General features: G+C 42.1%; 2 long non-coding RNA genes across 4 annotated transcripts; one reads left to right on the top strand and one right to left on the bottom strand.

Moving 5' to 3' along the window:
• Window positions 1-5748: 5748 nt before the first annotated feature.
• Window positions 5749-6671, bottom strand: LOC122991117. Of its 3 annotated transcripts, none has more exons than XR_006405539.1 (3): window positions 6169-6671; window positions 6016-6126; window positions 5749-5789 (listed from the first exon to the last, which is right to left on the bottom strand). It is a non-coding gene; the product is annotated as an uncharacterized LOC122991117 (long non-coding RNA). The 3 variants fall into 3 exon arrangements; XR_006405538.1 differs by lacking the exon at window positions 5749-5789 and adding an exon at window positions 5924-5984 and having other exon boundaries at window positions 6027-6126; window positions 6236-6671; XR_006405537.1 differs by lacking the exon at window positions 5749-5789 and adding an exon at window positions 5924-5984 and having other exon boundaries at window positions 6027-6126.
• A 2423-nt stretch (window positions 6672-9094) lies between these two features.
• Window positions 9095-12419, top strand: LOC122991118. The gene is made up of 3 exons (XR_006405540.1): window positions 9095-9144; window positions 9308-9422; window positions 10683-12419. It is a non-coding gene; the product is annotated as an uncharacterized LOC122991118 (long non-coding RNA).
• The last annotated feature ends 12 nt before the right edge of the window (window positions 12420-12431 follow it).

The raw sequence follows: 12431 nt of genomic DNA on the forward strand, positions 1-12431 counted from the left end.
GGCGCGGCAGCTGATATAAGAAATACACCTCGGAGTCTTGCCTATCTTGTCATTTTCAAATCCAAGCAGACAAATAACATGCTGCTGCTGAACTCCATTCAGAAAACAAGCATTTTAAAAGTTGTTTGCTTGTCATCTTGTGGACAGACCTGACAAAGAAAGAAAGAATACAGACTTTTTACAAATCGGCATCATGATGTAGTTATTTCTGCATCCTTTATTTATTGCAATTAAATCACAGCAAAATCTAAGCGTATTTTAGGTTCATATCACTTTAAGGTCTGTAGTTGTCGTCTGGGAAGTGCAAAACTTGAGTTGATAATGTATCTCTCAGTGTCTACAGATAAGTGTTGGCTGTTGTTAGCAGGAGGACTGAGTCGTCATGATGACAGGCGGGCTGAGCTTCAGTAACATCACCGCGCTAGCTCCCATTGTCGGTGTGGGGACTAGTCAGTACCTGACATTTGTCGCTGGCAGTTTGGGGAGAATAAATACAAATGATCCTGCGGCCAAACTTGCGAAGTGAAAATTTGCCTCATGTTTGGTGTGAACATAACATTAATGCTCTAAATGGGACATGGAAACACCTTTACTGAGTAAGTTCTGACGTAGCAAACATTTAACTCACATGACTGATGAGCTGTTTCTGCTGTCGGCATCTTCCCAGATATTCCCATAATGTGCAAAAACATAGCCAATGTAGCCAGGTTAAAAATACCATACATTGTAATAAAGTTTATGTTAAGTTAAATAATTAAGGTTAAAAGATACATCATAAATACGGTTAAAAACAGCTATTTCCTAAAAGATTAAAAGGTTCAATGGAATAAATAAGTTAAAAATATGCAGATGTATCGTTATAAATATTCGTTTTATTTTGAAGAGTTCATGGTCGTAAAAGGAAGTAGTATTCCAGAGTAAGTTTAATACTGGTCATTCATTGGTTGAAGTGGGTTGGATCCATAGATGTATAATAAGAACCGGATAGGGCGCCGCCGCTCAGTGGCCACTATTGCAGCGAAAAATCCCCCTGCAGCCCAAAAATGATTTTCCCCATAGATCATCACTGTAGAAGAGACGACAGTAAAACTGTTGACAGGACCCCTCGAACTGCAAACAATTATGATTCTTTCTATATGAACTTTTGAGCCATGGAGGTTTTATGTTTGTAAAACTTTCCTCGAGCCGAGAAAAGCGATTTAAAAATCCGTGACGTCATCACAATGTAAAGTCTATTGGCCGAGCGGGAGCTCGTGGGCGGGGCACACAGGTGTGGAGAGAGAACGAGAAAGAGAGAAAAGTAGAGTGTGAGTAAAAGTCCTGTAACTTGACGGACTGAGTAGCGATGTATGCGCAGTGTTCACAAACAAATGTGTAGCTGGTGTCTGAGATTATCTAACAGTCTATGCCAGAATACTCATGCTACATATTTTCTACGAGCAGCTGAAGATACTTCTACTCATAGTATGTTGTGCAGTTGTTCAAGTTTGTTTGTTTGTTAGCTCATTAGCCGAACGTGTGTTGTTAGCATTCATTAGCAAAGTGAACACACGAGTGATTTATTAGCATTAATTAGCACAGTCAATGGACTTATAGCCACCGTGTAGCTAACCCAGTTTATGCTAAAGGATTTAGTTCATCGTTTTCGACGTGGAAACCCTGAGGATTATCGGACAGTGCTATGAGCTACTAAGTCAATGTTCAGAGAGACTTTTCACTACATGGGCAGGACCAGCCATCTTTGGACTTCAGCGTGTATCCTGTTCCTTCCCGGAGACCGAGGCTGGTGTAAACTGTATCCTGTTCCCTCCCGGAGACCGAGGCTGGTGTAAACTGCATCCTGTTCCCTCCCGGAGACCGAGGCTGGTGTAAACTGTATCCTGTTCCCTCGCGGAGACCGAGGCTGGTGTAAACTGTATCCTGTTCCCTCGCGGAGACCGAGGCTGGTAGAAACTGCTGATTGGAGTCAGACGTCATGACCAAGGTACCGCATTTTATTTTGTTGCTGTTTTGAGTTAAGCGGCCAAATAGTTTTGGGCCTCTCTGTTCACATGCATCGAATCAGGCCTGCAACGGGGGGTTTATTTTCTTTTATTTAAATACCTGCCGGTGTGTGTGTGTGCGCGCGCTTAGTGAATGTGAGTCTTTGAGCATATTGTTTACATTTGAAGAGAGTTATTGCCATAACTCCAGTTATTGGAAGAGACTCTTATTTAGTTGCATATATGGGAAATTGGCAAAAGTAAAAAAAAGAGAAGTTCATTATTTCTAAAACTAATTCCAGTGTGATGTTTGGTTATTTCTTTCACTAGAGGTATTTAACAGTGGATATCAGTGACAGCTTTGTTTAAAGGAGTGATACACCTGTTTCATTGTAGTAGTCTAATTCATCAAGTAGATTACCTTGCATAGATTTAATACAAGGGTTAAGTAAAACAGAGCCTAATAATAATTACAGTTCATTAACAGTGAATAAAGGGACCCAAGACAAATACAAAAGTATATATAAACAAAAGAGAAACATTTAAGTATTTTATATTTATTGCACATTAAGTTAGTTGATTTTAAGAACTCAGGGCTCCTCTCTGATTAGACGAGAGATAAGTGTGCTACATCAATACTAGCTAACATGAAAGAACAATTACAACTTGCACAATTGAAACAAATTCATGAAGATTTTCCTCTCGTAGAGAAAGCGACTGGTTTTGTTTCCGGTTCACAACCTCTACTTCTTCTACTCTGTTTATTACAGCTATGCATAACAGCCTATACCACCAACTCCTGACGAAACTACACTTTGCATAGCCTAGTTTATTGCTCCAAACCAGCTGATGTTCACTTAAAATTCACTTCACAATTAGATGGAAACATGGCTAGTGGCACAAATGATATTTTATGCTATTTTCAAGGTATTTAATACACAATTTTCAGCATAAATGAACCATCGTTGCCGTGTTATTTTCACCACACTGACTGGAAGCCAGCAAAGAGTGTTGCACACACTGAACAAACTATCTGAATAGTATCAGCCCAAATGTGCACATGTCAGTGCGTGTAAGACCCATGTAACTTTATGCAATCTGATTCAATCCCTAAAAAGATGTGGATAGTGCAAGACAAATGTAATATTTGCTGTGTCACTGAGGCTCAGGCCTTAGTGTCAAAGAGCAATTTTGATGGATCATTTATTTATTTAGTTTCCAAACAGAATTCCACCCAAAGGCTGTCTGATATCAGAGCTGACAAGACTGCCATGAATGTGCCTTTTCAGATAGAGGAGACCAGTAGAGGCTGTTTGAACTAGTTAAGCCCTGAGCACTGTAATGTGGCAAACTCACTATCAGTCAGATGTGAATTACTCATGAAACATTGATTTCTCTCTCGACTTTCTGCTGATCGACAGGGGATATTTGGGTTTTTAACTTGAACGAGTCGCTGTCGGGGAGCTACACGTGGCTTTTGAAAGGAAAATGAAAATTCACATTTCCTAAACCCTCCCTACGTGTCCCTTTAGTGCGTCTGTCCCTCCCGTCCACACTGAATAGCATCCTCCCCTGACAATAATCAAAGGTCTGTGTCGACAGATATCAGTTCCCTCCTCGGAGAGCCTCAGACAACTCGCTTGTTTTATGTGTGTTTTCAATCCTCTGCAGGAGGGGAAATAAAGCTTCACATCCTTAACCAGTGAAGACTGGATCAGGGAGCAGTTGTGTTCCCAGGTAGGCAGTCGAGCCCAGCTGATAAATCATTTTTTCAGCAAATTTTACTTACTTATAAATTTATTACAGATACATTATCAATATGACCATATTCTGTTTGGGCCTTCTTGCACTGGTTCCCTGTAGCCTTCAGGATTGCCACTTTTATTACTTGTTTTGAAGGCACAGATCGGACTTGACCTACTCTACATTGCCAATCCTCTCACTCCTTACTCTCCGGCTCATAGCCTGAGGTCTGCTGACCAGTTGCTACTGACTGTCTGCAGCTCCAGGCTGGAGACAGACAGTCACAGGGTGTTTGTAGTCAGAGGTCCTCTGGAAAAACCCTCCACTGGAAATTAGATGAGCTTTTAATTAGTTACACTGGCTTTTAATTCTATTATTTTTTTTATTAAACTATTTTCTCTTTTCATCTTATTATTTACCATGTATTGCATATGCTCCCATGAGTGTTGATTTTCTCATGTCTGTAAAGCTCTTTTTTCAACTTGTTTTTGAAAAGTGCGGTAATGGTTATTATTAGCATTATTATCATTTTTATTATTAGCGTATGTTGGCTGTAAGCAACAAGAAACACACACTACAGAAACATCAAAGATGTGTTTAAGGTCATTAAGAAAGGGTTAGTCCACCAGAGAGCACTGACAACACTGTTAAATGTCCCTCTCACTATAGACTTACTCTGTCCCTCTCACTATAGACTTACTCTGTCCCTCTCACTATAGACTTACTCTGTCCCTCTCACTATAGACTTACTCTGTCCCTCTCACTATAGACTTACTCTGTCCCTCTCACTATAGACCTACTCTGTCCCTCTCACTATAGACCTACTCTGTCCCTCTCACTATAGACTTACTCTGTCCCTCTCACTATAGACCTACTCTGTCCCTCTCACTATAGACCTACTCTGTCCCTCTCACTATAGACCTACTCTGTCCCTCTCACTATAGACTTACTCTGTCCCTCTCACTATAGACCTACTCTGTCCCTCTCACTATAGACTTACTCTGTCCCTCTCACTATAGACTTACTCTGTCCCTCTCACTATAGACTTACTCTGTCCCTCTCACTATAGACCTACTCTGTCCCTCTCACTATAGACTTACTCTGTCCCTCTCACTATAGACCTACTCTGTCCCTCTCACTATAGACTTACTCTCACTATAGACCTACTCTGTCCCTCTCACTATAGACCTACTCTGTCCCTCTCACTATAGACTTACTCTCACTATAGACCTACTCTGTCCCTCTCACTATAGACCTACTCTGTCCCTCTCACTATAGACCTACTCTGTCCCTATCACTATAGACTTACTCTGTCCCTCTCACTATAGACCTACTCTGTCCCTCTCACTATAGACCTACTCTGTCCCTCTCACTATAGACTTACTCTGTCCCTCTCACTATAGACCTACTCTGTCCCTCTCACTATAGACCTACTCTGTCCCTCTCACTATAGACTTACTCTGTCCCTCTCACTATAGACCTACTCTGTCCCTCTCACTATAGACCTACTCTGTCCCTCTCACTATAGACCTACTCTGTCCCTCTCACTATAGACTTACTCTGTCCCTCTCACTATAGACCTACTCTGTCCCTCTCACTATAGACTTACTCTGTCCCTCTCACTATAGACTTACTCTGTCCCTCTCACTATAGACCTACTCTGTCCCTCTCACTATAGACTTACTCTGTCCCTCTCACTATAGACCTACTCTGTCCCTCTCACTATAGACTTACTCTCACTATAGACCTACTCTGTCCCTCTCACTATAGACCTACTCTGTCCCTCTCACTATAGACTTACTCTCACTATAGACCTACTCTGTCCCTCTCACTATAGACCTACTCTGTCCCTCTCACTATAGACCTACTCTGTCCCTCTCACTATAGACTTACTCTGTCCCTCTCACTATAGACCTACTCTGTCCCTCTCACTATAGACCTACTCTGTCCCTCTCACTATAGACTTACTCTGTCCCTCTCACTATAGACCTACTCTGTCCCTCTCACTATAGACCTACTCTGTCCCTCTCACTATAGACTTACTCTGTCCCTCTCACTATAGACCTACTCTGTCCCTCTCACTATAGACTTACTCTCACTATAGACCTACTCTGTCCCTCTCACTATAGACTTACTCTCACTATAGACCTACTCTGTCCCTCTCACTATAGACCTACTCTGTCCCTCTCACTATAGACTTACTCTGTCCCTCTCACTATAGACTTACTCTGTCCCTCTCACTATAGACTTACTCTGTCCCTCTCACTATAGACTTACTCTCACTATAGACTTACTCTGAACCTCTCACTATAGACTTACTCTGAACCTCTCACTATAGACTTACTCTGAACCTCTCACTATAGACTTACTCTGTCCCTCTCACTATAGACTTACTCTGTCCCTCTCACTATAGACTTACTCTCACTATAGACTTACTCTGAACCTCTCACTATAGACTTACTCTGTCCCTCTCACTATAGACTTACTCTCACTATAGACTTACTCTGAACCTCTCACTATAGACTTACTCTGAACCTCTCACTATAGACTTACTCTGAACCTCTCACTATAGACTTACTCTGAACCTCTCACTATAGACTTACTCTGAACCTCATTCATGCATCAGAAATCACATTTCTTCTGTTCACAATCATAACTAAATCAATATTAGAAAACACAAGGACGTAGAGATATGAATGTATACGTGTGTGGACGAAGCACATTTATAAATACTGACTGACACTGACTCTGTGAGTCAGAGCGGGAAAGTGTTAATAAGTTAACACAATAAAGTTTCATTCAGTGTTGTCAATTAATTCATCATTTATCAGACTTACATTTCATTAATGGTGATAAAGTGTAATCTGACTGTGTATCAGGCTGCAGCTACGTTACATTTTAAATACATTTGTTCATCTTTAATCTGACGGGGGCAAAAACACAGGAGGCAGCGACTGAAGATGAAAAATATAGTTAAAGATTTAAAACATATACAGATCAAAGACACAGAGACATGACTGTAAGCTCACAGTCTGATCAGTAATAATGTGTTTGGTGATTTGCACTTGAAAAGGCGTCGAGGTTAAAATACAGCAGATTTTAACATTTTAGACATCTATTTGTATCTGGGCTCAACAGCGTTCAGTGATGCTGCTGGATCCTGTTCACTCACAACCATGTTCCATCACTGCAACCAATCACATGATGAATGATAGAGATGATTATTCATTGATCCCACGTGTCTAAAGCTTCATACTGATTTTTTTTTTTTACACATTATGTGCAATAAAGTTTTCAGTGCAGGAGCTGCTCTGACAAACTGACAGAGTGTGAGTGTTAGAACAGAAGGACATGCAGAGGTTTTATTCTGAGCTGAGGATGAATTCACACTGTGTAATATTTAAATGTGAAGGCAAAAAAAACACTGTTCAAAGAAATGACTGATGTGCAAAAAAAGCGGTAACTTTAGAAAGTCCTTGAGTAAGTAAACTGATATCCAACCAGGATTTAGATTGTGACATACAGTAAACCTCTGCTTATTAATGTGCTTCCATACACGCTTTGATACGGACTGAATGAGGGAGGAGACGGACACAAACTCAGGGTTCGTTGAAGTAAAACTGCCAGCAAGAAGTTTGGCTTCACAGAGTCAGTTACCATGGTAACCCCAAGTTTAAGTTCCCTCTCTTTCTGGAACTGAAAAGCCAGAGTTTCCCTCAACTCAGGATTAACAAATTCAGTTTTCACTAAACCGGTTTTCTGGATTCTATATCTGCCAAAATAAACACATAGAGAGAAAAAGAGACTTAAAAATGCTGCAATGTCCATGTCTGATGGTAACCAAGAGACGTACAAATTAAAAGCCCTCCAGCGTTTCATAGCCATATACTAGTCTGACCTAGCCTTGTGTTTTGATGGTTTGCCTGTATGTAAACATGTACAGTATATATCTGTATATGAACAGATAGAGGAGACTCAGTAAAGTCAAAATATGAACTGATAGCTAACAAATGAGCTAATATTCTTCTGCTTTCTGTTTTCTTTGAAGTTTATTTCTTTGTATAGCACTTTTCATTCAGTAGTTGTAACTCAAGGTGCTGTACACATAGAACAAAACATTAAAAATACTTTAAATTCAGGCTATTTAAAAGATTTAGGCTATTTTTTTATGTGTTTTCACTTACTCACAACTCCATAAGAGTTTTAAGGCTGTAACTATTAAGTTCAACATTAAAGCTGAGTGTAAATGAGCTAATACAGTGTTTCATGTTGTTATGTCACTTTTATTTGATTCACTATGAACACAGAAATCACAGAAAAGACACATGTAAGGTGACGGCACACAGCTCCTTTCTACTGATGGAAATGTCACCACACAAACTGACAACATACTGAACTGGAATCTAAATGGTTACTTTCTCATCTGATAAAAATATGAAAACTTAATCAAATGAAATATAAACAGTCCTACAGTGCTCACATGTGAAATGCGACCGTGGACCTTCTGCGTGTGAGACGCTTCGGTCGGTAAACGTGTGTTTTTGCGCTCGGTCTCATTGAGAAGCTGAGTCCCGGCAGACATGATTGTGGAAGCGCCGTAAACACCCACTAATGACAGAATAGAAAAGTGTTTGCACTGAATCATTTTGAAATAGCCACGGCCAACGGGGGGAAATAAGTCAAATTGCATGAGACAAACATGAGGCTTCCAGGTGGCCCAGAGGTCTGAGTGACCTTGTAGCCACAACATGTGTGGTCAGACTGGGTTCCTCTGTTACATTCCATTAATGACATCTCTGACTATCCCACCTTCTACTGGAAGACATGCAGTAACTACGCCATGAGTCTGAGTTTAAATAAAGAAAAAATAAGCAAAAACAGCAAAGGTTGAAACAGGTTTAAACTCTAAAAAAAATCAATACCAGTATCAGCCTCAAAAATCCAGTATGGGTCAGGCTCTGGTGGGTAAAGCCCAGCTCCTCAGGCGTGTTTTTATGTGGCCCAGTGGTTAAGTTCTGGATCGTATATCTACTCTGGCTACAGGCAGTCTGCCTTGGGAGTACAAAAACCAAAAACAAGGACGCAGGGATTGGGGAAGACAAGTCCCTGCAAAGGTTTTCCCTAACAATACCAGAGAGTTCAAAGCAAAGCAAGTGGCAGTGCAAATATCCCATATCCCAGAATCCCCAGCCCCGTCCTTTAGCTTAAGGCAACAGCAGTGCTGAGATCTGGGGAACCGGAGAGCTTTATCGATTTGGACGTTCCTTAAAGGTTATACTGTCTCACGTCTGCCTTCCCCCTGCAGACAAACAGAAAGAGAGACGGGAGAGAGAGACTTCCAGGGGGCCCCCCCCCCCCCCCCCCCCCCCCCCCCCCCCCCCCCCCGCCATAAAGCATCGCAGGCAGGAGTATTTTGGAGGTATCTTTTAATTTCATGCACGACAGCTCTCACATTTGTTTCCCCTCCCTTTCCCGTTCGCCTTTTTTTTTTTTTTTTCCCGTCCTCTAATATCCCACCCCATCCCCCCCCCCCCCGCCCCCCACAGCCCCCTCCACCTTTTTCCCTTTCTTTCCATCTCCAGGGTTTGCATTCAAATGACGCTGCATCCTGAGCCATCCGGATGGGACCGAGGCACGGAAACAATGTTCATTTTGAACCTTTCCTTTTTAAGTGCGAGCGAGGCACTCCGGCCTTATGTAAGCAATTTATTCTGCAGTGCTGATACAGCTGAGTGATGTGATGCAGCTCCTACACAGAAATTACAAGGCTTTTAAAACTCAGGCCTCCTGATGTATTAACACTAGAACCACCAGCATCCTAACATCCCCCCTCCCCCAGAACCACCACAACACCATCAGCTAGTGTAAAGATGTGATTCCTTGAAGCAGTTAAGTTGATCATTTTCATGTATATATATATATATATAATAATAATAAGTAAGACTTGACAAAATAACTATTTAAAATTCAGTTTATGGGGTTTATTAATTTTACAGCTGCTTTAGGCTATTTCATTACAGATCAAAAAGGTCAAATACATTTTAAAATTCATCAGTAACTGTAGGCTACAACAAACAAACAACCAAATAATTAACATCTTTAAATTATTTAATTATTGTAGAAGAAGAGCTTTGAGTAAAAGTTAAAAATGAATTTTGGATAATAACGTGTTTTATAGGTTACTGGAAAAAAGAAATGGAGCATGCTCTCTCTCTCTCTCTCACACACACACACACACTCACACACACGCACACTCTCACACACACACACACACACACTCACTCACACACACACACACACACACACATAATCTGCACATCTGTTTTTTGCTCACTTGTGTTTTACACTGTAATTCTTCCTCTATCAAATCTAGCTAGCTCTAGTCTACTCTTGTGACACGGCCTCCTGCTTATTAAAAGACATCTAAACAATGGGTGTTGCTAAGCAACCGGATGTGGCAGGAATGTCGAGCACAGCAGTGTACAGCGGTTTCTGTGAGGGGGTAAAAATGACCCCGCGGGAGGATCAAGGTGTAAATAATCACCCATCATAATTCACTAGATGAACTCGTTGTAGGAAAAATCATGAACTGAGAAAACACATCTGAAAACACCAGGAGGGTAAAAAATGACCTCTTGGCAGCTCTGGTGTAAAATGTCATTCACCACCTATAAATGGTACATCTTGTGTTAATTATGTGCACAATAATAACATAGTTATGGTCTTCTCAGAAGCCTACAGGCAAGAGAACAGTTGACAGATATGTGTGAGGGTTATGCGGTGTGGTGCAGAGCTGGAGACGGGGGGGAAGGAGGGAGGTGTGTGTCAAATGTGATTACAGGAAAAAAAAAAAAAAAACAAAACAGGGTAATTAAGTGTAGCGATTTTGGCTGGAAATTTGAGTCAAACCTTTTGACCTGGAGAGCTGCCAAATCAGCTTCGATTCACTCTCCACAGGTGACGGCGAGGGATAAGGAGTCAGACTACGAGAGGCGCGCTTAACCTCTGACCCCGGTGTCAGAGGAGGGAGGGGTTACTCAACAGCCTCGACTCGCTCCCAAGGTTCAAGTGTCAATCTCAACAAAAAAAAAAAAGCAGGAGAGGAAAGCGAAGGTGACGTCTAACTGAGAAAGCTTAGTTTCCTGTCGTTCTTGTGCGGTAGAAAGCTCTGTCACTGGATCCTCGTTAGCAAAGCTTGTTAAGAGACTTAATTAGTCCAATATGGCTGCGCTGATTGCTCCTCACAGGACAGAGGGCTCCAGCTCCAGTTTCAATGTGCTTATCAAAGCCAACACAAGGTCTCTAGTAGGTAAGCTTTTCTTCCTTTAGGTGCCCTCTCTGTTTGCCTGTCAAGCTCGTGTTAAAGGACCTCACCCCCCCCCACCCCCCATCTCTGTCTGCCTATCAAATTTCACTGAAGGACCCCCTTCAACTCTGCCTGTCAAATTTTATTTTGAACGCCACTCCAGAGCCCTGGGTTAAACGCTTCAACAGATCCGGGATCCTAACAATCTGCTTGTCACACGAAGCCACAACCAGTGAGCTCTTCCTCTTTATCTCTCCCTCTGTCTGCCATGAAAACAGATAGCACGGGGGTTTGTGCATAGATAAACCACACAGCGCACTAGCAGGCAGTAATCCCACCGTCCCCGTCTGCCGTACACCCCGCAGGTCAATCTCAGGCTGCTTCCCCACCGGCTTCCCCTTTCACTCCTCTACCACCCGCTTGAAGCTGCCCGCTTTTGTAATAAAGCTGCTAAACCGCAGTGCGAGCCCTCGCAAACCGCAGCATTGGCTTCGGGGGTAATTGCGCTGGAGTTCTCAGAACGCTCCAATTCCCTTAATTATTAACGAGTGTTATTGTAAATTATGGATTATTAGCTCCCCTCCACGACACCGAGCGGCCGGGGCACCGCCTCGCGATGCCAGCGAACGGCAGGAACAGGTGAGGGGAAGAAAAAGCGACAGCGTAATGAGCTGAGAGAGAGAGCTAAATGAGGACAAAAACTCCAAACGAGAAGCGAGGGTAAGAGGAAAGAGGATTTTCGGAGAGGAGCTGGGAGCAGGAAGGTGAGGCAAGCTGCCAAGGCCCCAACTCCATTTAATCACTCAGCTGTTCCGCCGTGCACTGCCTATCCCAACGACTCAGCTCACCAGAATGACTCAGAAATCACTTGTGTGAGTTTTCATTTAGATGCAGTTAAAATGAGAGAGACTTATCAGAACGCATGCATGTTTGTCTTTCTTTTTTTTTTTTTTTTCCCATCACCTTCACCAGCCTATATTCATCTTTTGATGCGGAGCCATGGGCTGAATGTGGGACTAATTGAGTGGGTCAATTGCAACGCGGCGTGCAAAGCCGTCGTCATTAAATCATTACAAAACACTGAATATGGATTTGTGTCATTTAATTCACAAGAGGAGGGAGGCTCGCAGAGATGCTAACTGAATACAGTTCACGCTGATTGTAAATATGGTTTTGTCCATAAAGAGAAGTGATGGCTGTGTGTGTGTGGGTGTGTTTGCACAGTTGTTAATTGACTTATCAGCAAGTTTTGTATTACTGTGTTTGTCTCATTGCCTTGAATGTTCAGATGACTAATCCTCCCGTGTTTAGTCAGATGTTTAGTTACAGTCTCAAGTTTGAATCATCTCCTGTTTGACTTACAGTTTAAAAGTCTTGCTTTAAAGGAATATTGCTATTCT

Source organism: Thunnus albacares, chromosome 10 (assembly GCF_914725855.1).
Source record: "Thunnus albacares chromosome 10, fThuAlb1.1, whole genome shotgun sequence".
NCBI lineage: Eukaryota > Metazoa > Chordata > Actinopteri > Scombriformes > Scombridae > Thunnus > Thunnus albacares.